This window comes from Amblyraja radiata, chromosome 6 (genome assembly GCF_010909765.2).
Source record: "Amblyraja radiata isolate CabotCenter1 chromosome 6, sAmbRad1.1.pri, whole genome shotgun sequence".
Classification (NCBI taxonomy): domain Eukaryota; kingdom Metazoa; phylum Chordata; class Chondrichthyes; order Rajiformes; family Rajidae; genus Amblyraja; species Amblyraja radiata.
The window spans coordinates 13,350,429-13,377,017 of record NC_045961.1 but is presented as its reverse complement, the minus strand read 5'-3'; the positions used below and the strand labels follow the sequence as shown (position 1 = coordinate 13,377,017).

The following is a 26,589-nucleotide window of genomic DNA, read 5'->3' as shown; positions in this document are numbered from 1 at the left end:
AGACAGGTGGGACTAGTGGACCTGCAACATGTTGGCCAGTGTGGGCAAGTTGGGCCGAAGGGCCTGTTTCCACACTATATAACTCTATGACTCTATGGGATCCACGTGTTGTTGAAATGTCAAATCTAGTGTAGTCTTCAGATACCTTTATTTTCCGAAATCATTGACATGGTTTAATGCATTTAAGCAACATTGAAACTTGTCCTGTTACAAGATGCTATGGCGATCAAATGTAGGTGGGGTGAGGGAGGAATTGAGTAAAATGGGAGATGAGTTGAAATGAATATTTCGGTGGTGGGATGGGTTAATGTTGCCTGAGTCTCTTCGGAGATTTTACACACGATTCCTTTGTAACAGCAGAATGATCGATCTTTTTCAATATGAGAACTGTCATTTAATCATATAATCAAGTGGTTGCTTGCAAATGAGAAAACCTGATGGAAAGGCTTATACTGATTCCACTGTGTTGCAAGAGTCAGATATCAAGGGATTAGCAGTGATTTGGTTGTATGCATTTAAAACTGGCTTACTGTTAGAAGATAGAGGAGTAAGGACGATATTCAGCCTGAAGGTCTGGGACCAGTGGAGTTCCGCAGATATGTTTGCTATGACATCTGTTGTTTGTGATATATATATATATAAATGATCGCACGTAAGTATACTGTAGATGGGTCGGTTATTAAGTTTGCAGATGAAACCAAGAATGCTGGGGTTGTGGCCTGTGAGGAGGTTTGCCAACGTATACAGCGGGATATAGATCATCTACAGAAGTGGGTGGAGAAATAGCAGGTGGAGTTTAATCCAAGCAAGTGTGAGGTGTTGCACTTGGGACGTTGAATGTAAGTCTAAAACAGACAACTAACGGCAAGAGTGATAAAGAAGGAATGTGTCATGCTTGCCTTCATTGGTTGGGGCATTAAGTATAAGAGTCAGGAGGCCATGATGCATAGCAACATCGAAAATAGGTGCAGGAGTAGGCTATTTGGCCCTTCGAACAAGCACCGCCATTCAATATGATCATGGCTGATCATCCAAAATCAGTATCCCGTTCTGGTTTTTCCCCATATCCCTTGATTCCATTAGCTCTAAGAGCTAAATTTAACTCTCGCTTGATAGCTTTATAGGACTTTGGTTGGGCCACATATGGAATATTGTGTGCAGTTCTATTCACCCCAATAAAAGAAGAATGTGAAGGCTTTGTAACGGGTACAGAGGAGATTTACTAGAATGATGTAGGAAGGAACTGCAGATGCTGGCTTAAACCGAAGATAGACACAAAATGCAGGAGTAACTCAGCGGGACAAGCAGCTTCCCTGGAGAGAAGGAATGGGTGATGTTTCGGTTCGAGATCCTTCTTCGTTCGAACATTCTCCTCACCCCCATCATCCGCCCACTGTCTGAAGAAGGACCTCAACCTGTTTTGCTGAGTTACTCCAGCATTTTGTGTCAATCTTTGGTGTAAATTAGCATCTGCAGTTCCTTCCTATATAAGCCTTTTTGATGATGGGGAGCTACCACTCTCTGCAGCCTCCTTCATTTCTGGGCGTTCAAGTTACTGACAGTCAGTATGTTCTCCAACACATATCTCATCATCAATCTAGTGCCACCACCAGGACCATGGATTTTAAGGCCAGGATAAGACTCGATCATTTTAAGTACTTGATATTAAAAAGGTACGAGTGGCGACGTGTACTGTCTCAAAATGAATTTATTGTAGTTTAGTTTAGAGAGACAGCACGGAAACAGGTCTTTCGGCCTACCCGGTCCGCACCGACCAGCGATCCCCGCACATTGACACTACCCTACACACACTAGGGACTATTTACATTTATACCAAGCCAATTAACCTCACACATGTACGTCTTTGGAGTGTGGGAGGAAACCAAAGGTCTCAGAGAAAACCCACACGGTCACAGGAAGAACATACAAACTCCATACAGACAGCACCCGTTGTCGGGATCAAACCCGGGTCTCCAGGGCTGCAAGCGCAGTACCGCTGCGCCACCGGGCCACATGGTAATCAATTATTTCTGACACTATAATCATTGTACTCTTTTACTTATGTATGGTTGAGCTCGTGTGGTATGATTTTACTTCGGAGTCACGTGAGTGACTACGTGAAGAACCCGCTCAGTGCGCAGGCGCGGCATTACGCCAGCAGTGCAACAGCGGCAGCGGGAGCTAGGCACTCCCGCAACAGAGAAACGGACCGTCAGGTGAGTATCCTGAGGTCGGTTTTCTTTTACAGGGGAGCCCCTTTTTCTGCTTGTGTTTTACAGGCAGAGAAAAAGGCTCTGGAACAAAACTGTCCCCCGTTCGAGGAGGAACGGTTTCCCGTCGGGGGGAAGGGGGGCAGCAACAGGCGGAGGAGCGACCCGGTGTTCCTCTATTCCCCGACACCGTGCCGAGCCCAGCCCGATAGCGGGCTGGATGTATAGCCACCCGAAGAGGCATCCGGCAGGTGTTCCCGATTTGGGACGGGACGTCTCTCCACCCGCACGGGGGGAGAGAGAGCCGCCTGAGCCGCTGGAGCGGTTCACGGAGCAGGTGCCTGCGAGACGCGCTGCTTGAGGGGCGCTCTCGCTACTACAAGGCACAAAAGCTCCAGAAGAAGGCGGTAGGAACATTTAACCGGGCGTTCCGCTATCCCCACACCGCGCCGAAGCCAGTCCCGCTAGTGCCTGAGCTGCGGGCTGGATATTCAGCCATCCGAAGAGGCATCCGGCCGGTGGCTTCCGACTTGTCGGAGGGGACGTCTCTCCACCCGCAGGGAGAGAGACAGCCACCTGAGCCGCTGGAGCGGCTCCTGGAGCAGGAGCTCCTGCGAGACACGCTACGTGAGGGGCATTCTCGCTGGAGGGTTCAGGCATACCCTCCACAGTGCCTAGGCACTGCCCATCGCTTCCTCCTTAGTGTGGTTAGCTTTGGGGTGACCAGTGGCTGGGCTGGTCATGAAGAGGGGTCACTGGCTGAACAATATCGGGAGTATGCTTGAGGTACAGGATCAGGAAGAGCTGCTGGGTGTGGCCGCTATGTGGCTCCACCACTAGCGAGATGGCTTTTCAGTCTCAACTGATGGCCAGCTTACTACCTGTCTTTTCCAAAAAACCTCTCCAAGACAGGTAGCCATGAGGCGTTGGTTTTATCACGCCTCCCCTAAATTGCATTTACTCAAAGTGCCCGCCATTATTGGGGGATACATTGAGCAGCGCATTTAACCTAAATATTTAAAAAATGCATTTGGTACCCTGACGTCGGCTATCATGTCCACCTGCTCATTCCAGAAGGGCAGGGTAGTATGGCAAAACACCTGACCCTACTGTTCAACGGTATACCTCATAACTTCTGAAATGAACTCACAAACCTGCCCTCAATCTATGAAATTAACAGGACTATGAGAACGCCGACCTCATAAGCACAGATCCTGCTACCTGGCACTTACCAAACCAGTCCTAAAAAACTGGACGAAGTGTTCAAACTATTCGGCACAAGAGGGCAGAGTCTGGAATGAGCACCACACTAAACCAGACAGCAGTACCTCTACGTGTCCACCAGGGGCGTCTTCCTCATGGTACTGGTGAAAGCTCGGGGCCTGCATGCCAAACCTGTAGCATTTTAGGCCACGGCCCAGAGCAGGCCCCAGGGGAAAATGTGCCACCCCCCAACAAACATCGTCCCTACAAGAACAAGGAACCAGAAACCGAAGAAAACAACAATGAAGACAGATAAGTATGGTTCCTACCATCACATAAAGGTTAAGGGTTGTACTAACAAGGGGTGGATGAATCACGCCTGGTTAGGAAGCTATCACTCTTGGTAGTTATATACCAAAAAATAAATACAAGGGGAATAGAATTAATATCTTGCCACCAATTCAGCAAGCACCCCAAGTGGTCTACCCTCCCACGATGGTGAATGTCGCACCATCATTGATAAACCACTTGAGTATTTCACCAGGTATACCCATTCATGGGATTTGTAACTACTACCATGGATCCAAGGATACTTTATGGTAGACATCGACCTTGAAGATGCACACTATCAGTACCTTCTCATATAAGTTTCGGATATACCGCAATTACCTGGATGGAGTAACCATGATGAGCGTTGCGGCATTTAAGTCAAAGTTATCCAGAATCAACTAGCCCTGACACTTAGAAACATTCCGTCATGGCATGTCTATATATTAACGACAAACTATCCTTGGATACAGCTTTAGCTGCATCGCTTCTCGGCCTTTTGGCTAAGATCAAGTGTAGTATCTGTTCTTATCAGTTTAATAATCTGATACGTCCCTTATCTAGGGACCACATATTAAATTGAATTTTGGAACAGGGAGATGGAATAGGGGCTTGCTCCGTCCACTCCACGCATCGACCCAGTATTGCAGTGCCTCTGGGAACGGTGCACAAAATATATATCCAGATATTTACGTTGACCATCCACAACGTTGTTATCTGGTATTCATTAAGACTATCAGTCATGGTGCATTAACCACCAATCAACTACGTGGCAAAGTAATTGGGATATAGCAGCATTACCAGCTACTGAACTTTGTACCTTTCCTATGAGCTGAGATACTAGTGTTCAAAACTATCTCCATACCTGTAATATGGGGGCAAATGGATTAATCTGTAGTGTTATCATGGAATTTATCGGCAGGAAGGATTATGGTTGTACACTTCCACCTGTTTTGAGTAGCATCTTATGTGTCCTGATGTGTTACTGAGCTTGTAATACTTAATGCCAATATGAATTGACTTAAACATGTTATATATTAATTTACTTAATTCTAGTGAAGCATTTGCTCAGTAATCCACCAAATTTGCATGTTCGTTTATAAGATAACAACATCAGTGGTGGCATATACCAAACCACTTGGGCGGAGAACATCGATATTAGGGGACAATTTATTAACAATTGGAAACCGTATGTCGTCAAACATGTTTGACCATCAGTAACTCACCTATCAGGTGAGCTAAATACTGTAAACATACATTTAAACCAAAAATATTTGCTGAAATCACTAAGCAATATGGACAACAGATATCGATTCCTTATATCCAATTAAATCACCACGTACTAACTTACGTCACATGAAACCAATCTCAAGGAAGCGGCAATGGAGACATTCCCGCGTATTGAGGGGTGGGGGGAACCTAATCTCTATGTTTTCCTTTCCTTCTACCTCTTCAATAGGTACTACGGCTTCATCAGTCGGGTACTTCGCAAATTACAGTGGACCAAGTCCACAAGCATGGTTCCCAGTGATCCTCGACATGGTCATTAAAAGAATTGCAGAATTGGGAAGACCATTGCTGTGCTTGGATCAGGAGCACTATCAACCTGATGACAGCATTCCGTCGCATATCCTAGGGAACATACCTGAGGAGCATCAAGAAATGGTACACTGTTTCCAAAACAGGAATTACACATTCAACTATAACAAAAAACTGTACTGGAGCTCCTGGCAGGTCTTCACCACAATGAAGGACATGTTCTGTTAGCCTACTCAACTTGGGTACCGCTCACTGGTGATCAGATACAGGAGAGGTATATCAATCCATTCCCCAGAAATAGGTACACCCAAATTGGGATGTCAGTGAAATCCTGACATACCTTAGGGGATGATCACCAGCCAGGTCACTCACCCTGGAACAGCCTACCCTGAAGATGGACATGCTGGTGGCCTTACATCAACACAAAGAGCCAGCTCTCCCATCTACTGCGATGGGACAACATGGTTATAACACCAGATAGTGTCACATGCCCATTCAAGGGTTGGCCAAACAGAACAGACCAGGAACATCAGGTCCAGTCATGAAATTCCGGGCATACCCACCTGAACCACGTTTTATGTGTCATGACCCACTTAGAGATCGACACAATAAGGAATACCGAGGGAGAGGAAAAAGCCTTATGGGTCAGCCACAGGAAACCTCATGGTCGGGTGACGAGCTAAACTATCTCTAGTGGCTCAAGCAGGTACTGGGAGTTGCTGGAGTAAATACTAACGTGTATAAAATCTTATTCCACCAGAACAGCTTCCACGTCAGTAACTAAGAGGATGGACGAGCCTATGGACCACATCCTGGCTACTGCAGGGTGGTCTAGGGAGTATACGTTCCAAACTTTTATAACAAACCACTGACAGAACCTGTATCGTTTGCAGAAAAAGAATCTGCAAAAAATATATAATTTAAGCCCGGGGGAGCAATTGGTCTTGTTGTTGTTAATAACACCATTATTGTTTTTACAAACAGATTCATGGTTGATTACGATAACATACTTCCTCCCTCGAATGACTTCGGCAGCGAGTGAAGTATGAACTGTTACACGGTTTGAAATCACAGAGCTTTGAAGTCTTCACGTAGTCACTCACGTGACTCCGAAGTAAAATAGTAAGATTAAACGAGAACTTACCAGTTTGAAGTTTGATCTGTATTTTATGAGGAGTTACGATGAGGGATTACGTGCCCTCCGCTCCCACCCTCATTATATGGATCAAACTAATAAATTGATGTCTCCTTATCTTTACTATGTTTACTTCAAATAACTGTGTCTATCTGTGATTCCACACCGCTGCTTGGAAGTATGCCGCGCCTGCGCACTGAGCGGGTTCTTCACGTAATCCCTCATCGTAACTCCTCATAAAATACAGATCAAACTTCAAACTGGTAAGTTCTCGTTTAATCTTACTATTTTACTGGATTGTATGTGCACTGTGTAGAGCTACTGGGACAATTAAGTAAGTATTGAACTAATGAAAGAGATGCCTTGCTAACATCAGGAGACCTGTGTGAGTTCCTTCATAGAGACTGGAGGCTTCCAAAGAGTGTGCTACAAGTAACAGAAATAACTTTATCCCAGCTGTTTTCCAGGTACCCACTGAATTGTGACTTCACTGGTAGCATCACCAGCAGCAATGTTTTACTGGACATCAGTGAATATCAAAAATAACTTACAAACTCCGTACAGACAGCACCCGTAGCCAGGATCGAACTTGGGTCTCAAGCGCTACAGGCACTGTTATGCCCCTGTCCCACTTAGGAAACCTGAATGGAATCCTCTGGAGACTTTGCGCCCCACTCAAGGTTTCCGTGCGGTTCCCGGAGGTTTTTGTCAGACTTCCTACCTGCTTCCACTACCTGCAACCTCCGGCAACCACCTGCAACCTCCGGGAACCGCACGGAAACCTTGGGTGGGGTGCAAAGTCTTCAGAGGTTTCCGTTCAGGTTTCCTAAGTGAGACAGGGGCATAAGGCAACAACTCTACCGCTGCACCAACGTGCCACACTAATGTGTAGGAAGGAACTACAGATGCTGGTTTACACCAAATATCAACACAAAAATGCTGGAGTAACTCAGATGGACTGGCAGCATCTCTGAATAGTCTTGACCCAAAACGTCATATCCATAAATGCTGCCTGTCCTGCTGAGTTACTCCAGCATTTTGTGTCTATCTTATGTAGAAGCACCAAATGCAGTATCTGAGCTAGTTCACATAGGCAGCTCACCAGCACTTTGTAAAGTCACAGGCAAAAAATGTTAACCTCAACAACAATGTCCGCAACTGATTAAAAAAAATGCCTACCCATTCCATAAACAAGATTGTATACACATGTGGTGAATAATTGTTGTCTAAAAGTAGCTTCTTAAGGGACATTGTTAGTTGTATCCCACAGTTTAGTCCTCTATTTCTGTTCCCCATCTCCTGCTGCTCAGCTAACTTTCGAACTAGGTCAACCATTTGCCTTCAATTCTGTGACTTTCAAGTCTCAGTAAGATGTCAAATTCTTTCTGGAATGTAAAAATAACCCATCAATAATGCACTGGCTGCCACTTCAGTCACCTCTCCAAAACATCATATACGTTTGTCATTTGTGACCTATATACGAATTGTTTAAAACTTTTTCCTTTATTGGTGTTCTCTTTGCTTTTTCTTTGTCGAGCAATATCACCATTCTCCACAAGATGTAATTGGTTAAGTGTAAAAAGGGTGAATCTATTTTTAATTTATTTCTGGAATCTGGGCCATTTAGCACCCTCTACACATGCTATTTAAAACAAAGCCTCCATACATAGGAGAGGAGGAGCCATCTTGGGGAACGGCTGCTAACCAGCAGCTGTCCGTTCAATTCACTTTTTTAAATTAGTTTTTAGTGAATTTTGTCCTATGTTTGTTGGGGAATTTGACTTTTTTATGTGGGGGGGAAGGGGGAAACTATTTTCTAGGTCCCTACCTGGTCGGTGAGGCAGCTTTTTCCACGGGCTGCACCGTCGACCCGTCCTTGCGGCCTACCAGCGGGAGTGGAGCGGCGTTTTCCTGGTGGGGACCGCCCAGCACCTTCAGCTTCGGTGGCGGCACAGCGCTGGAGCGCTATTGCGGAGCGGAGCGGGCGATGCCTTGCCTGGGTCGCCGCGCTGGGTCGCCGCGCTGGAGCTCCGGTATGCTGAGGCCACCGTGATCAACACCGTCGAGCTGCGGGACTGTGGAGCGGCCAGCCGCGGGCGGCAGCGCTGACTTTAACATCGGGAGCCTCCAAGCACCAATCGACGCGGCCCTGTCGGCTTCGGAAGCCACGGACTCCGGTAGGGAATCGGCCGTTCCAGCCGTCCCAACCGCTGTGAGGACTCTCCCAACGCCGGAGCAACACCACCCGGCGAGAACGGCCAGGAACATCGGGCCTCCGTAGAGGCAACTGTGGAGGGATGGGCCTGACTATGGGAGAACTGGGGATGGGGACTGGACATTGTGCCATCCCCCACAGTGGTAACCATTGTAGGGGGATGTTTTTTTTGTGTGTAAATGATTATTTTATTCTGTGCCCAAGATGGCTGCCGGAAGGGAGAGTGTACGCTGGCGCGCTTTAGCTGCCACTGCTCTCTCTTCATATTGTGTTTTTGATTTTTGTCTTTGGATTGAATTCTGTCTTTAATTTGTGTACTGGTGATGTCTTTACTATTTATTTCATTCCGCTTACATGTTTTTACTCTATTTGCTAAATTTTGTAAGGTGTCCTTGAGACGCTTGAAAGGCGCCCATAAATACAATGTATTATTATTATTATTATTACATTGTAAATCCACTGATGTTTGGGAATGGAGAAGATTGGAGACAAGCACAATGAATAGTTTAGTTTAGAGATACAGCGCGGAAACAGTACCTTTTGCCCACCGGGTCTGCACCGACCAGCGATCCCCGCACATTAACACTTCCCTACACATACTAGGGACTATTCATACTTATAACAAACCAATTAACCTACAAACCTGTATGTCTTTGGCGTGTGGGAGGAAACCGAAGATCCCGGAGAAAACCCATGCGGTCTCGGGGAGAACATACAAACTCCGTAAAGACAGCACCCGTAGTCGGGATTGAACCCATATCTCTGGCACTGCAAGCGCTGTCAGGCAGTAATTCTACCGCTGCGCCACCTTGGTTTGTAAGAAGGTTGATTCCAAAAACCCAGGGTTGGATATTCCCTCAATGTCAGCAATACACAGAGATAGTGATGGACTTCAGGAAGTGAAGCGGTTCACATAGCTCAGTTTGCATTGATGGTGCTGAATTAGAGATGGTTGAAAACTTCAAATTCCTAGGAGTCAATATCACCAACGACTTCTCCTGGACCACCCATAATGAAGCAACGACCAAGAAAGCACACCAATGTCTCTACTTCCTTAGAAAGCTTGGTATGTTCAGCATGGCGTGGTGTGGACGGCAGCTGCTCGACTACAGTCCGTCTGTCTTTTTTAATTTTTGTCTTGTTATATGTCTGTCTTGAGTCTAGTTTTTATTATTTTTCTTTAGCTGTGTATATGTGGGGGATGGGGGGGGGGGGTGAAACCGTTAGTCTCTTCCCTGTACGGGACCCAACTTTTTCCCTGTCAGGTCTCTGGTGTCATTGGGCCTAACATGGTGGAGCCGGCGGCGGCCTCCAGCCGGAACCAACCTGAGGGCTCCACTCGCGGAGACTGCGGACTCCCCATCGCGGAGCTGGCCGACTTCTGAACGGGAAGAGCTGTGGTGGCGCGCGGCTGCGACCCGACTTCGGAGCTTCGGAGGCTCCGGCTGCAGGCCCCGTGGACAGGAACATCGGGAGCTCACAGGTCCCTGGTGGGAGACCGCTTTTCGGAGCTCCCGCAATGGCAACTTCACCCGCTGGAATCGTGGGGTTAAAGGACACGGAGCGGGGCCTTACATCGCCCCGCGGGGCTTAAACGACCACAGGACTTACCATCGCCCGCCGAGGGCTTTAACATCGGGAGCCCCAGTTTGCCTCGACACTGCAGTTGGACTGCTGGACCACGGGAGGAGAACAAAGGGAAGAGATAAGTCTTTGAATTCCATCACAGTGAGGAGGTGTTGGAGATCCACTGTGATGGATGTTTATGTAAACTGTGTTAAGTGTGGGTCTTGGTTTTTTTTGTAATGTAAGACTAGAAAATGCAATTTCGTTCAAACCAAGCTGTTTGAATGACAATAAAAGGCATTTTATTCTATGTCCCCAACAACTCTCACCAACTTCTACAGATGCACCATAGAAAGCATTTTATCAGGATGCATCACAGCTTGGTTTTGGGAACAGCGCAATCCAAGACCCCAAGAAATTGCAGAGAATTGTGGACACAGCCCAGACCATCGCACAAACCAACCTCCCTTCCATTGACCCCATTTACACCTCACGCTGCCTCGGGGGCAAGGCCAGCAGCATAATCAAGGACGAGTCACACCCTGGCCACTTCCTCTTCTCCCCTCTCCCATCAGGGGGAAGTGTGAAAATGCACACCTCCAGATTCAGTGATAGTTTCTTCCCAGCTGTTATCAGGCAACTGAACCATCCTGCCAACAACTAGAGAGCAGTACTGAACTACTATCTACCTCATTGGAGATCTTCGGACTATCTTGCAGACTGCCTTTACTAGCGTTATCTTGCAGTAAACGTTATTCAGGTTATTCCCTTTGTCATGTATCTGTACACAGAGGATGGCACGATTATAATCATGTGTTGCCTTTCCACTGACTGGTTAGCAAACAACAAAAAAAGGGGAAAGTACCTTGGTACACTTAACAATAAACTAACCTAAACTAACCTAAACAAAACTAACCTAAACTAGACTAGACCAGACTAGACTAGACTAGAGTAGACTAGACTAGACTAGACTAGACTAGACTAGACTAGACTAGACTAAGCCAATGTATTTTTGAGCCAGAAACTTGTGGATTAGTTAATGTGCATTCAATGTTACTGAGAAGGGAATGAGGGGCTCAAGAGAACAGGGCAGCTGACCAACCAGGAAGGGCCTGTCCCATTTGGCTAATTTTTTGGCGGCTGCCGGCATCATATCAGGGTCACCATAAGATTTTGAACATTTCAAAATCCACCGGTGACAAAAATAAGTTGCGACACTTGAAAAAACACCGCTCGTCATACATCATCACCCCGCATCACACTGAATCACGGCGCAAATTTTTTGGTGACCTGATACGTCAGTCAATTATGCCAGCAGTCGCTGAACAAATCGCCAAGTGGGACAGGCCCTTCAGAATTATTCTCAGCAAAAGGGTCATTCCACAATGTGGTGAGGAAGCAGTTCTTTCATGTGTATCTAAGTGAAGCCCACATCTGCAGTTCCTTCCTACATAAGATAACGGAGTCTGGGGATATGGTGAGAAGGCAGGAACGGGGTGCTGAATGTGGATGATCAACCATGATCACAGTGAATGGCAGTGCTGGCTCGAAGGGCCGAATGGCCTACTCCTGCACCAATTGCCTATTGTCTATTGTCTCTGGGGAGCACGAAAGCAAGTTGATAGTGGCCATAGATAGACACAAAAAGCTGGAGTAACTCAACGGGTCAGACAGCATCTCTGGAGAAAAGCAATTGGTGACGTTTCGGGTCGAGACCCTTCTTTAGACTTCAAGGCCTGAAGAAGACTTCAGTTTCAGGGTCTGAAAAGGGCCTTGACCCAAAATGTCACCTATTCCTTTTCTCCAGTGATGCTGTCTGTCCCGCTGAGTTACTCCAGCAATTTGTGTTTATCTGAGGTTTAAACCAGCATCAGCAGTTCCTTCCTACACAAGGCAGTGGCCCTGATCTGTCATGTGCTACAGTGGCCGAAATATGAAAGATGTCATTAATTCTCAAAGTGTACTCTTTTGGGTGTTTCCATAGCAGTTATGGGGAAATCCGTAACTGAACTGAGATATTAGAGAGATTTTGGAGAAGACATGGAAATAACCTCATCTTCTCATTTGATAGATCAGCATGCAATACATGCTGAACTAAGGTTTCTGGAATTGCAGGCTTTCCTGTTATGCAGTCAAATGGATAGCATTTGCATTGTGTTGAGGATTCCATAGTGAGATGCAGAAATGCATAAAGGGCCTGTCCCACTGCGGCAAACTATTTGGCGAGTTCAGAAGAGTTTGCCCTTGACTCATACTCGCAGAATGGTCGACATGAGGTCCTAGGTGGTCTTTGTACCTCTCCTTCATGGTCGAGAGTAGTCCCCGCGTACTCAAGGCCTCAGCTTCGTTGCGGTGTATTTTTTTCAACATGCTAAAAAATGCCTGTGATTAAAAAAAGGTTGCCATAGAAAAAATCAATTTTTTTTACTCGTAGGTTTATTCGAGGTAGGTCGTAGTAGGTCGGCATGCTATCGTAGGTAAGCAAAGGCAATCGAAGGCAATCGAAGGTAAAGCACATTGAAAAAAAAAGGTAAGTAAACCGACCGGTAGTGTTAAATGCCCGCTAAACTTTATTAAAAGTTGTCTGGATTCTTAAAAACGTCTCCACTCCTTCTCCCCTTTTCTCCCATTCTCTCCCCTTCTCACCCCTTCTCTCTCCCCTTCTCTCCCCTTCTCTCCCCTTCTCTATCCCCCCCCCTCCGGACTCTCTAAAGGACTTACCGTAACTTTGCGAGCCGTCTCTTACCTTCCTGTTCATCGCGGGTGTGAATCTCAGACAGCGCTCCCCCGCTTTCCCTGGCCCCCGGCTTTGCGATATGTTTGTGTGTGTGTGTGTGTGTGTGTGTGTTTGTGTGTGTGTGTGTGTGTGTGTGTGTGTGTGTGTGTGTGTGTGTGTGTGTGTGTGTGCAGACGGTCGATCCGGCTCGCGATTTCATCGCTGACAGTTGATCTAGCTCGAGGTTTTTTCAGGAGAGTGCCCTCAAGCTTGAAGGCCGAAGCCAGTCGCTGAAAAGTCACGTTAGTGAGACAGGCCCTTTACTAGCACACAATGTTTCACTCCATCAAGCCTCAAAGACCTAGGAGTTCTCCTTTGTCTTTATCCTTTGGCAGTCAACTGTATCCTCCACCTTTCAACAACTGGCTGCCTTGGGACTGGGCGATCCACTGTCCACCTGGTTTTACACTCTCCTATCTATTCATGCCACTTGAGAGTAAAAGCTAATCTCCAAACTAAACTAAACTAAATTCAAAGAAAGGAGATTATGTCAGGAGTTTTTTTGTGTTGTGTTTTCAGGGGGGAGTCTGCTGGCCTTGAATTTTCAGTGGGAAGAAATTGAGATCATAATGTTACTGCTCAGGGGATGAAGCTCTCAACGTCGGAAGACCTAGATCGCATTCACCCATAGAACTGCAACCAATGGCCATCTATCAAAATGAAGAGTCAAACAACAGCATTTAACTGCATTGCTATCTCGGAACACTCATCATTAACATCCTAGTGAGCCAGTACTGACCAGAAGTTTATCCAGACCTGTTGTTAAAACAATATAGAGGTGCTGGCTTGAAGGACTGAATGGCCTCCTCCTGCACCTATTATCTATGTAGAAGTGGACAGTTTGAGGTGATGTACTCAACTCTGCTGCACGAAGACATACAGTAGCACCATTTACTGGGATGGATGATGCTGCTCAACAAGGCTCAAGAAAATTCATGGCATCGACATCCCACTTGCGGCTGAACATAAATTCTCTTCCTCACTTGCACCTCCTCAGAAATTTTTGAATGCAACTAGAGTGAGGTTCTTGAAAGAAGGCGTGGACTTCTGCATATCAGCGAGACCAAGCGCAGGTTTGCCGATCGTTTTGCTGAACACCTCCGCACAGTCCGCCTAAGCCTTCCTGATCTCCCAGGTGCTACACACTCTAACTCTCCCTCCCATTCCCACACTGACCTTTCTGTCCTGGGCCTCCTCCATTGTCAGAGTGAGTCCCAGCGCAAATTGGAGGAACAGCGCCTCATATTTTGCTTCGGCAACTTACATCCAGCGGACAAAATGTGTAGGAAAGAACTGCAGATGCTGGTTTAACATCGAAGGTAGACACAAAACGCTGGAGTAACTCAGGCGGGCCAGGCAGCATCTCTGGAGAGAAGGAATGGGTGGCGTTTTGGGGTGAGACCCTTCTTCAGAACCAAAGGTATGAATATTGGCTCCACTACCTTCAAGTAATAATAATAATAATAAATTTTATTTATTGGGCGCCTTTCAGACATCTCAAGGACACCTTACATAGATTAACAGGAAAAACATATAATCAGAGTAAAATAAATAATAAAGACATCACAGAGACACAAACTAAAAACAGAATTCAGTCCAAAAACAGAATATCAAAAACACAGTGTGAAGAGAGAGCAGCGGCAGCCAAAGCGCGCCAGCGTCCACTCTCCCTCCACGGCAGCCATCTTGGACAAAGACTAACAGGATTACATTACAGACAAAAAAAATCATCCCCCCACAGTGGATACCACTGTGAGGGAAGGCACAATGTCCAGTCCCCATCCCAAGTTCACCCCAAAGTCAGGCCTATTGAGGCCACCGCAATTGCCTCTACGGAGGCCCGATGTTCCTGGCCGTTCTCACCGGGTGGTGTTGACCCGGCGTCGGGAGAGTCCTCTCAGCGGCTGGGCCACCTGGAACGGCCGCTTTCTAGTTGGAGACCGCGGCTTCCGAAGCCGACATGGCCGCGCCGGTTTGGAGCTCGCAGGTTCCCGATGTTAAAGTCGGCGCCGCCCGCTCCGCTCTGCAGACCCGCAGCCCGGAGGTGTTGAACACGGCATAACCCTTGCCTTCCCTCTCTCTCCATCCCTCCCCTGACTCTGACTGTCCTCGTTTACATTTTATGTCTGTTTGCTTTGTTGTTACCTTCTCCTAGCTATCAATTATCTATTTTACATTTTCCTTGATCTCCATCCACTCTGTCTCATTTTCACACCTTACACTTTCTTATCTCTGTATCTCTCTCTCCTTTGACAGTCTGAAGAAGGATCTCGACCCGAAACGTCACCCAATCCTCTATCCAGGGATGCTGCCTGGCCCGCTGAGTTGTTCCAGCATTTTGTATCTATCTTCTTGAAAGAAGGAGTCTGAAGAAGGGTCTTGATCCAAAACATCACCTATTCCTTATCTCCAGAGATGCTGTCTGACCCACTGAGTTACTCCAGCTTTGTGTGTCCATCTAAGGTTCTTGATGGTATGTGACCAGTCTTCAACCTTACCATCAGGAATGCGACAGTTAAAAATCACAGGAAATCATCAGCATCTACAGGTGTTCCTCTTTGTCAATCCAGATATTGCCGAGGCAGCATCCAGATTGGGAGCGGATAGCATGGCAGACAAGAATGATCATGTCTCATGCACTGGAGAAGGTGGTGAGGATCTCCACTAAGCCAGACCTTGGAGTGATCAAACTGTGCTTTCAGACCCATTGATAGTGGACAGCCACAAATCTATTTTAAAATCAGGGCATTGTATGACTTTCGCAATTCCACATATTGAAAGTCTAGAATTTTCAAAGTAGACTGGTTTAGGTGAATATCTTTTGTTGCCTTTCAATGGAATTATTTACCACACAAGTCAAAGATAGGAGGTCAACAAGACAGATTCACAATGTGAAGACCACTAATTTTATTCCCCAAAACATATTAGGAACCCTACAGGCTGTTATGGCAATCTTGGTAGATTCCTTTTCCAATTCCAAGCTATAGTTTTGCAATTAAATGTAACATCTCCACGTATGCAGATGACGCTAATCTGGGTGGCATTGTGAGCTGTGAGGAGGATGCTTTGTGGCTGCAGGGTGACATGGATAGGTTGGGTGAGTGGGCAGATGCTTGGCAGAGGCAGTGTAAGGTTATCCACTTTGGTGGCAAGAACAAGAAGGCAGCTTATTAACTGAATGCTGTCAGATTAGGAAAAGGGGAGGTGCAATGAGACTTGGGTGTCCTTGTACATCAGTCACTGAAAGTAAGCTTGCAGGTACAGCAGGCAGTGAGATGAAGAAAAAACTATTTCATATTGAATGTCAAAGGGCCGGGTGGCCTACCCCAGCACCAAATTTCTATGTTTCTATGTTTCTATGTAATTCTTCAGCGCTAGCAGTGATGTTTGAACTAATTTCTCCAGAGCAGCAGTCCACAGGATTATTGGTCCAGGAACTAACAATTCTCCATCCTTGTGTCTCATGGTTGTAAAAGTGAACAGATATTAATATAGTGAAAAACTCAATCTCCTTAGATTGCAGGGATAATCTAATAATTAAATCACTGTTTATAAAGAATAAAGTTTGGTAAACTCGTATTGTGAGCCTGGCAGCAGTTTGGAACCTTCTATTCACAAACACTAGTAGATGCAGAGGTAATATTTAATTTAATTTTGAGTTTGATCATTCTTCAAAACATTGCATGTAAGCATGCAGGTACAGCATGCAGTGAAGAAAGCAAATGGCATGTTGGTCTTCATAGTGAGAGGATTTGAGTTTAAGAGCAAAGAGGTCCTACTGCAGTTGTACAGGGCCCTGGTGAGACAACACCTAGAATATCGTCTGCAGATTTGGTCGCCTAATTTGAGGAAGGACAATCTTGCTAATGAGGGTGTATAGCGTAGGTTTACTCTCAGGATGGTGGGACTGACATATGAACAAAGAATGGATAGACTGGGCTGATATTCACTGGAATTTAGTAAGATGGGTGTGGATCTTATAGAAACATATAAAATTCTTAAGGGATTAGACAGGCTAGATGCAGGAAAAATGTTCCCGATGTTGGGGGAGTCCAGAACCAGAGGTCACAGTTTAAGAATAAGGGGTAGGCCATTCAGGACTGAGATGAGGAAAAACGTTTTCACCCAGTTGTGTATCTGTGGAATTATCTGCCACAGAAGGCAGTGGAGGCCGATTCACTGGATGTTCTCAAGAGAGAGATACAGCTCTTAGGGCAAACAGAATCAAGGGATATGGGGAAAAAGCAGGCACGAGGTACTGATTCTGGGTGATCTGCCATGATCATATTGAATGGCGGTGCTGGGTCGAAGAGCCGAATGGCCTACTCCTGCACCTACTTTCTATGGTTGTACATTTCTATGTTTATATGTTTCTATTACCACTTGTGTCATTCACATGTGTTATGTAAATAGATGAGGGGGGGGTGGGGGGGAAGGGGAGGGGGGGTAGATCAATTGTGATTTTAACGGACAAACAAACAGGCTCAAGGGATAACTATCTTACTCCTCTTCCGTCCACCAAGGACACAGTGCAATGTTTAACCACGAATGGTTAAAATAAATGTGACAACTTCTGGCATCCTAAGTTACTGCTTTAAGGGCCTGTCCCACTTGTGCGTCATTTGTGCGTCATTTACGCTACATCATTTACGCGTCACGACGCACGACGCGCGTGTTGTGACGTGCACGTGATGCGCGCATGGTGCACATTACGCGCGCATTGTGCGTGGTGACGTAGGCCGTGACGCGCGGTTGCGCACTGCGCCCCAGGATTTTGGGATGTACTGAACTTTTGCGCGCCACCTACGTGACACGCAAATGACGCCCGAGTGGGACAGGTCCTTCAATAAGCAGCCATAAAATTCTTGACAAATGTTCTCTAAAATGCAATACTTTGTTTGAAGAAATTGTTGGAGAGAACTTTTATGCATTTGCGTATCAGTGACAGTTTTGCGACTGATGGCTATTACTAACGCAGAGCGGAGACACAGGCAGTGAGGTCAAGGACATGCAGAAATGATAGTGCCTGTCATGCAGTAATGCACAGATCTCACAGTAGCTGACATTTTATAAGCAACAAAAGCACAACATATCCCTCCATTGTTCACCTCAGACCTTTTGAACACACAACAATATTTATGCTACACAAAAATGCTGGAGAAACTCAGCGGGTGCAGCAGCATCTATGGAGCGAAGGAAATAGGCGACGTTTCGGGCCGAAACCCTTCTTCAGATGTTACCTGCAACGTCTGAAGAAGGGTTTTGGCCCGAAACGTCGCCTATTTCCTTCGCTCCATAGATGCTGCTGCACCCGCTGAGTTTCTCCAGCATTTTTGTGTACCTTCGATCTTCCAGCATCTGCAGTTCCTTCTTGAACACAATATTTATGTTGTTGAGTGGTGAGAATGAAAACAAATCTTTAGCGACATAAATAGGGGAATAGAGTTAAATTGTTAAACAAACTAATGGCTGATTTACTGGGAGAAATCGGATCACATTGGAAAACCTGCACTGGATTATGAAAACAAATGTTTGCACCAATGTCACCGATGTTACCTGCAATGTAAGCATGGGAATCATTGTAATGATTGAAGTGTCTAGCCACTACCAATTCATAAGGTCATAAGTGATTGGAGCAGAATTAGACCATTCAGCCCATCAAGTCTACTCCGCCATTCAATCATGGCTGATCTATCTCTCCCCTTAACCACATTCTCCTGCCTTCTCTCCATAACCCCGAACACCTGTACTAATCAAGAATCTATCTATCTCTGCCTTAAAAATATCCATTGACTTGGACTCCACAGCCTTCTGTGGCAATGAATCCCACAGATTCGCCAACCTCTAACTAAAGAAATTCCTCCTCATCTCCCTCCGAAAGTAATGTTCATTTGTTCTGAGGCTATGACCTCTGGTCCCAGGCTCTCCCACTAGTGGAACCATTCTCTCCACATCCACTCTATCAAAGCCTTTCACTATTCTGTAAGTTTCAATGAGGTCCCCCCTCATTCTTCTAAACTCCAGCAAGTTTAGGCCCAACACTGTCAAACGCTTATCATATGTTAACCCACACATTCCTGGGATAATTCTCATAAATCCCCCCCCCCCCCCCCCCATATCTTTGCACATGCCTAATCCTTTGCACATGCCTAATCCGGGGATAAATGATGTTCTATCGTATCGTATTGTATCCTACGATGCCTTCCGACAAAACCTAGCCCATTTAGCAGGAACAGACTCCCAGGTCCACATGGGATTTGGATGCAGTGAGAAAATAAATTAATTGAGTTCACAGTTATCTGAAAATCATAAGATCATATGTGATAGGAGTAGAGGGGGGGAGAGAAGAGGGGGGGGAGAGAGGGGGTGAGAGGAGAAAAGGGGGGGGGAGGAGAAAAGGGCGGGGGGGAGAAAAGGGGGGGGGAGAAAAAAGGGGGGGGGGGGAGAAAAAAAAGGGAGGGGGGGAGAGAAGGGAAGGGGGGGGGGGGGGGGGAGAGATGTTTAAGAAGTCAGACAACTTTTAATAAAGTTTAGCGGGCATTTAACATTACCGATCAGTTTTCCTTGGTCCTGAAAACTCCAATGAGCCAATTATAATGCCCGGTCAACAAAAAAGATTGCCTACAGCTGCCCTCGCCTGCCTATAATTACATAGTGACCCCACTCCACTGCAGTACGACTTCAAACGAACCATGCCGACCAATGTTTACTCGCATGCTGAAACATTTTCCTCGACCAAACTGAGGCCGCGAGTATGCGGAGACTTCCCTCGAGCATGAAGGAGAGTTCCAGTGACCACGTGTCGACCATGCTGCGAGTATGAGTCGAGGGCAAACTCTTCTAAACTCGCCAATTAGGTCCCCGCAGTGGGACAGGCCCTTAACAGAGCTTGCAGCGCTGGAGATCCGACTACGGGTGTCTGTACGAAGTTTGTATGTTCTCCCTGTGACCTGTGTGGGATTCCTCCAAGATCTTCGGTCCCCCCCCCCCCCCCCCCCCCCCCCACACTCCAAAGATGGAGAATTGTGGAATTCTCTACCACAGAAGGCAGTGAGGCCAATTCACTGGATGTTTTCAAGAGAGAGTTAGATATAGCTCATAGCGCTAATGGAATCAAGGGAAATGGGGAGAAAGCAGGAATGGGCTACTGAATTTGGATGATCAGCCATGATCATATTGAATGGCAGTGCTGGCTCGAAGGGCCGAATGGCCTACATCTGCACCTACTTTCAATGTTTCTATCTACAGGCATGTATGTTAATTAGCTTGGTATAAGTGTAAATTGTCCCAAGTGTGTGTAGGATAGTGCTAATGTGCGGGGATCGCTGTTTGGTGCGGACTTGGTGAGCCGATGGTTCTGTTTCCGCTCATGCCTCTCTAAACTTGCAGCTTGAGAGACATGAGCGGCAGGAGGGGCAGGGGCATGTAAGTTATTGGGGCAAATCCTCCAAAATTATGGAAGTACTCGGATAAGGACATGGATATTTTAAAAAGACAGATTTGCTGGCTGCAACGGAAAAACCCCCCCAATACACAGAAATAATCAGTTTCAAGTTTCAAACCCGTCTGGCCTGTGGACTTGGACATCACACAACGGTGTGAACAGGAAAGGCTGAGACGGAGATAACGAGATTCTCTTGGATACACAAAGGAAGGAACCATGCCTCAGCAGACGGTGGTAAACAGGCCAGCAGAAGCACAATCACCATCGGGGATGATAACGATCAGGCTGAGGGATCATGACATCAGCAAACCCCTTATCATCAGAAGCCTATTGTTCATGCCAGATCGAAACTGGGAAACATCAAAAGAACCCCTTTTATCCAGAGGACCACCTGGGGGTTTCAAAGGAAGCTCAGGTATAAAAGCCGAAGTCAAGCCAGAACTCTTCCTCTCTTCCTGCTCTTTCTGCTCTGCTGGACAGCTCGTGAGCCTGCATCGACCTAAGCTGTGAGTATCCTGGTGACCTGGTGAACTTCCCGAAATAGGATAGAGGTTGAGAAAGGGGAGTAAAATTGTTAAAGTAAGTTTTACGACGTGCCCGATAGTTTTCCGTCCATAGTCTTAGTTTAAAGCATAAGTTTAGCCACGTATTATGTAGTGTTGGTGAGATTCGATTTCTCATTGTTTAATAAAGCCTGTAAATTTAGACTTGCTTTGAGTCCATCTTGGTTTCTGTTTTCTCTCATCGGCACACTCTGGTCAATTCAACCTTTTTATCATATCCCACCATAATTCCGAGGTCTAGAACCTAGGGGAATCCTTTTTGTGGAGTAAAGGGAAACGCAAAACCCCTACAGCACCAGGAAGCTGCCAGGCAAGTGCAGGCAAACCTCCACAAGGCATGTCTCCCATTAGAGCAGAGAGGCACTGGCGGCACAAGCAATAAGGGAACTTGTAATTAAATGGAATCCAGTCTGCATGCAACAAACCTGCTCTACAATATTAAACTTAGCACCTGCACAATGCACCTGCAATCAATTGAGAGGGCTCGGATGATATACAATAATCCCTCACATCCTGATCCAATTACTGAAGTTATTACCACAGCAGTTTACAGTGATGTAAACATCACTCTTACAGTTTAGTTTAGTTTAAAGAATCAGCATGGAAACAGGTTCTTCGGCCCACTGAGTCTGCACCGCGCAGCGATCCCCACACATTAACACTATCCTACACACACTAGGGAGAATTTTACATTGATACCAGGCCAATTAACCTGCATCTTTGGAGTGTGGGAGGAAACCGAAGATCTTGGAGAAATCCCACCCAGGTCACGGGGAGACCGTACAAACTCCGTACAGACAAGCACTAGTAGTCAGGTTCTAACCCAGGTCTCTGGCACTGTAAGGCAGTAGCTCTACCACTGGTCCCCCCTCCTCTTGTGAGGAGACAAAATATGTTTCTGCATTGCTCATATGCTGAACATAATCCATATCTCTCCAATCCCTGTGTATTGAATTGGATCATATCCAAAAGTTGCTTAAATACAACTATTGTATCTGCCTCCACCATCACCAATGCTGGCAGCATGTTGTGGGAATTCGACACTTTCCGTGTTTAAAGAAATGCACTGCCCATCTCCTTTACACATTCCTCCATTCACCTTAAAGCTATGCCCTTTAGTATTTGACATGCCCATTCTGGGAAAATGTTAATAATGTTTAAAAAATGTTGAGATTCTCTCTCCAGAATCCGGAGGGACTATAAAACCCGGAAGTGTTGAGTGCCTCAGTCAGTCTCTTTAAGATGGGGAGCGAGAGGGTCATGTCTCTCTGTCTGAGCTGCGAATAACACTGAACACATGTCTACTACTGTGAGTGCCCTTAATGTGGTATGAAAATGCAAAAGTTGGTTTGAGAATACTTGAGTTGCCTTGCCTAATTGAAAAGTTGGTATGAGAATACAAAAGTTGCCTTGCCTAATTGAAAAGTTGGTTTGAGAATGCTGAGGTTGCCTTGCCTAATTGAAAAGTTGGTTTGAGAATGCCTTGCCTACTGGAAAGTTGGTTTGAAAATGCTTTGCCTAATTGAAAATCGGTTTGAGAATGCCTTGCCTAATTGAAAAGTTGGTTTGAGAACGCCTTGCCTAATTGAAAAGTTGGTTTGAGAATGCCTTGCCTAATTGAAAAGTTGGTTTGAGAATGCCTTGACTAATTGAAAAGTTGGTTTGAGAATGCAAAAGTTGCCTTGCCTAATTGTAAAGTTGATTTGAGGATGCTAAAGTTGCCTTGCCTCATTGAAAAGTTGGTTTGAGAATGCTAAAGTTGCCTTGCCTCATTGAAAAGTTGGTTTGAGAATGCTAAAGTTGCCTTGCCTAATTGAAAAGTTGGTTTGAGAATGCAAATGTTGCCTTGCCGTCAATAAAATTAAAAGTCTAATCGTGACCACTTCCTGTTTGCGCTGTATATTGATTTTAGGAAAAACGCTACCATGTACGGCTGTGATATTTGGCCATCTTACGCGGAGTCCCCCTCCGCTCATCAGGTGCCGAAGATTTTTCCCATCGATGAAAAATAAAATAGTTATCAGTGTTTATAAAATATTGAGATTATCTCTCCTGTCAATCACGCCATGCAGGCCACTCCCCTTCTGGTGGGAGGGACTATAAAACCTGGAAGTGTGGGCGTGGCTCAGTCTCTGGAAGAAGGGGGAGGGAGAGGTCATGGCTCTCTATTTTTAGTGGCCTTGCACTCTGCTTGAAATGGTATGAAACTGCATTTGAATTTGGTGGCCTTGAACCCTGCTTGAAATGGTATGAAACTGCACTTGAATTTGGTGGCCTTGCACCCTGCTTGAACTGGTATGACACTGCACTCAAATTTGGTGGCCTTGCACCCTGCTTGAACTGGTATGACACTGCACTCAAATTTGGTGGTCTTGTACCCTGCTTGAAGTGGCAGGAAACTGCACTTGAATTTGGTGGCCTAGCAACCTTCTTGAAGTGGCCTTTCAAGGAATAACCGTGCGTCAACTGCCAGCCCACCAGCCTTGAGTGAGTGAGCTGCCAGCACACCAGGCTGGAGTGACTGAGCCGCCAGCCCAAGAATCCATTCGCCAACAATATCCATACTAGCCCTCTGGAAACCAGTCTCTTCAGCCCACAACACACATAGTAGCGCTCCAGGAAGCCCCCCTCTGGCCACCAATATTGGAATTGGTGGAGAGGTGGAATATTGCATTGGGGGACCAGCCCTCCCGTGTCTAGTGATCCTATAAAGCCACATTAACCTGGGATAGATCTCAGCAGGTCCTGGGTATTCTACCCACCATAATGCTCTTCAATATCCCACCACCTCTTCCTTCTAATCTCAAACATCCCTTGCATTACTCTTCTCCATACTGTTCTCACAGGCCACCATGTCCTTCTCCTTGGTGAAAACAGATGCAAAATACTCATTTAGTACCTCACCTACATCCTCTGCCTGGAGAGAAAGAATGGGTGAAGTTTTGGGTCGAGACCCTTCTTCAGACCTGAAACGTCACCCATTCCTTCTCTCCAGAGATGTTGCCTGTCCTGCTGAATTATTTCAGAATTTTGTGTCTATCTTTGTTTTAAAACAGCATCTGCAGTTCCTTCATACACAAGGTCTAGTATGTTCTCTTCTCGGGTTGGACTATCCACTTAAAGTTTCAAGAAACCCTCTTTGGTGCACCCAACAAAATTCTGTCCCGTCTACGTCTTTGGCACTGAACAAGTCCCAGTCAATATTGGAGAAGTTAAAGTCATCCATTAGGACAAAGAATGAAGTAACGTTGGGGTTTAAAGTTGAAGTAAAGCCTGAAGAAGGGTCTCCACCAGAAACGTCACCTATTCCTTTTCTCCAGAGATTCTATCTGACCCGCTGAGTTACTCCAGCACTTTGTGTCTAGCTTCCATTCGGACAACCCTGTTGCTTTGGCATGTTTTGGTAATCTGTCCACACATCTGTACTTCTATCTCCTGCTTGCTATTGGGGGCCCCATAATGCAATCCTATTAGAATGATTGGACCTTTCTTATTTTAAATTTCTAACCCTGTTGCTGCAGTTTATGAACTCTTTAGTATGTCCTCTCTGAGTGCTGCCGTGACAATCTCCCTGGTTAGTAGTGCAACCACTTCATCTCCTTTCCCATTCTCTCCGTCATGTCTGAAACATCAAAAGCCTAGTTCACTGGGCTGCCACACCTGTCCCACTCACAACCATGTTTCTGCAATGGCCATAACATCATAGTCCCAGGCACTGATCCAAGCTCTAATTTCATCTGCTTTCCCCACTAATTGTATTGCAATAAGCACACCTAGGCCCATCAGCTTCACCATATTCTGTCCCCTCTCCCATGCATGTCCTTCCTTTGAGACATACTGGTCCTACCGTTCTTTCAGGAAAAAGAAGATGAGAAATTTATTAAGTCAGAGGGTGGTGAATCTGTGGAATTATTTGCCACAGAAACCTGTGGAGGCCAAGTTAATGGATATTTTTAAGGCAGAGATAGATGGATTCTTGATTAGTACGGGTGTCAGGAGTTATGGGGAGAAGGCAGGAGAATGGGGTTAGGAGGAAGAGAGAGATCAGCCATGATTAAATAGCGAAGTAGACGTGATGGGCTGAATGGGCTAATACTACTCCTATTCCTTATGACCTATCCTCTACCTTCCCATCACTCCTTCCAATTTTTGATCCTACTACTCTGGTTCCCACCCCCTTGTTTAAATCCTCTGGTTTAAACCTTCTTGAATAACACTAATAAACATCCCTGCAATGATAATAGATTTTCTCCAAGCCGTCATTCCACTGATGAGAACACCATGCATCTTTCACCAAATCTGTTCCTGTCCCTGTTGCCGCAGGTATCTACCTCTTGGCACCCATTGCCTAAGTTGCTGGTATCTGGCTACTGTGGGGAGTTCGATTAATGTGCAGCAATCTGTCTCAAGCTGTATTCAGAGATACGTGGTCCAGTGGTATAACAGTACAACAGGGTTCTAAATACCAATTTGGCCAATAATCCTCAGAGTATTCTATCTAGAACAGTGGAAATGAGAAACAGATGGCATAGGTTTAAGGTTAGAGGGGAAAGATTTAATATAAACATCAGGGGAAATCTGTTCACTCAGAGAGTGGAGGGTTTGTGGAAGGAGAAGCAAGGCTATACTTGGAATGCAGGAGGAAATGTTATAACAGCATTTAAAAGACTTGGGCAGGAACATGGATAGGAAGTGCTTGACAGAACATGTGCCAAATGTGAATGAAATTCATCACAAATTCAAATGTGACATAATTGGTTGGAATATTGCATATCATACTAGTATGAATAATTATGCACTCTGGAACTGGTGAGTTTCATTGAGAGGAGTGAAATTAGGAAATTGTCCCCTTAAATGTTTGTCTGTCATAGTCAATGCTTATAATCTCCATATGTTCTGTTTGTCATTAGGGTACAATTGGATAATAAAGAACATCAGTTGTCCTTTCATGCAGAACAGTGGGGGGTAAAATACCCGGCATAAATGATTTATTAATAGTGCATGCAATTTTGAAAACTGATTCACATGCGTAGAGACTTTCCAAAGTATTGAGGCAAACATGTGTTCTCACTCTATAAGGCGCTGGTCAGGCCGCATTTGTGAGCAAATTTGGGCCCCATATCTGAGGATGGATGTGCTGGCTCCAGAAAGGGTCCAGGGGAGGTTTACAAGAATGATTCCAGGAATGAGTGGGTTAGCATATGGAGCGTTTGACAGCACTGGGACTGTACTCGCTGGAGTTTAGAAGGCTGAGGGGGGACCTAATTTAAACCTACAGAATAATGAAAGGTATAGATAGAGTCGATGTGGAAAGGATGTTTCCACGTGGGAGAGTCTAGAACCAGAGGTCATAGCCTCAAAATTAAAGGGCACTCTTTTAGAAAGGAGGTGAGGAGGAACTTATTTAATCATTGCCACAGAGGCTGTGGAAGCCAAGTCAGTGGATATTTTTAAGGCAGAGATAGACAAATTCTTGATTAGGGCGGGTCTCAAGTGTTATGGGTAGAAGGCAGGAAAATGGGATAAAGAGGCAGTGATCAGCCATGATTTATTGGCGGTGTAGACTCATTGGGCTGGATGGCCTAATTCTACTCCTATAACTTGTGAACTC

General features: G+C 45.8%; 1 long non-coding RNA gene and 1 other non-coding gene across 2 annotated transcripts; one reads left to right on the top strand and one right to left on the bottom strand.

Annotated features, from left to right (window-relative positions):
* Positions 1 to 3,345: 3,345 nt before the first annotated feature.
* On the bottom strand, positions 3,346 to 24,962 carry LOC116973971. The gene is made up of 3 exons (XR_004412224.1): positions 24,826 to 24,962; positions 10,232 to 10,235; positions 3,346 to 3,355 (listed from the first exon to the last, which is right to left on the bottom strand). It is a non-coding gene; the product is annotated as an uncharacterized LOC116973971 (long non-coding RNA).
* LOC116974750 lies at positions 4,224 to 4,415 on the top strand. Its single transcript, XR_004412421.1, has one exon. It is a non-coding gene; the product is annotated as a U2 spliceosomal RNA (small nuclear RNA).
* Positions 24,963 to 26,589: the final 1,627 nt, after the last annotated feature.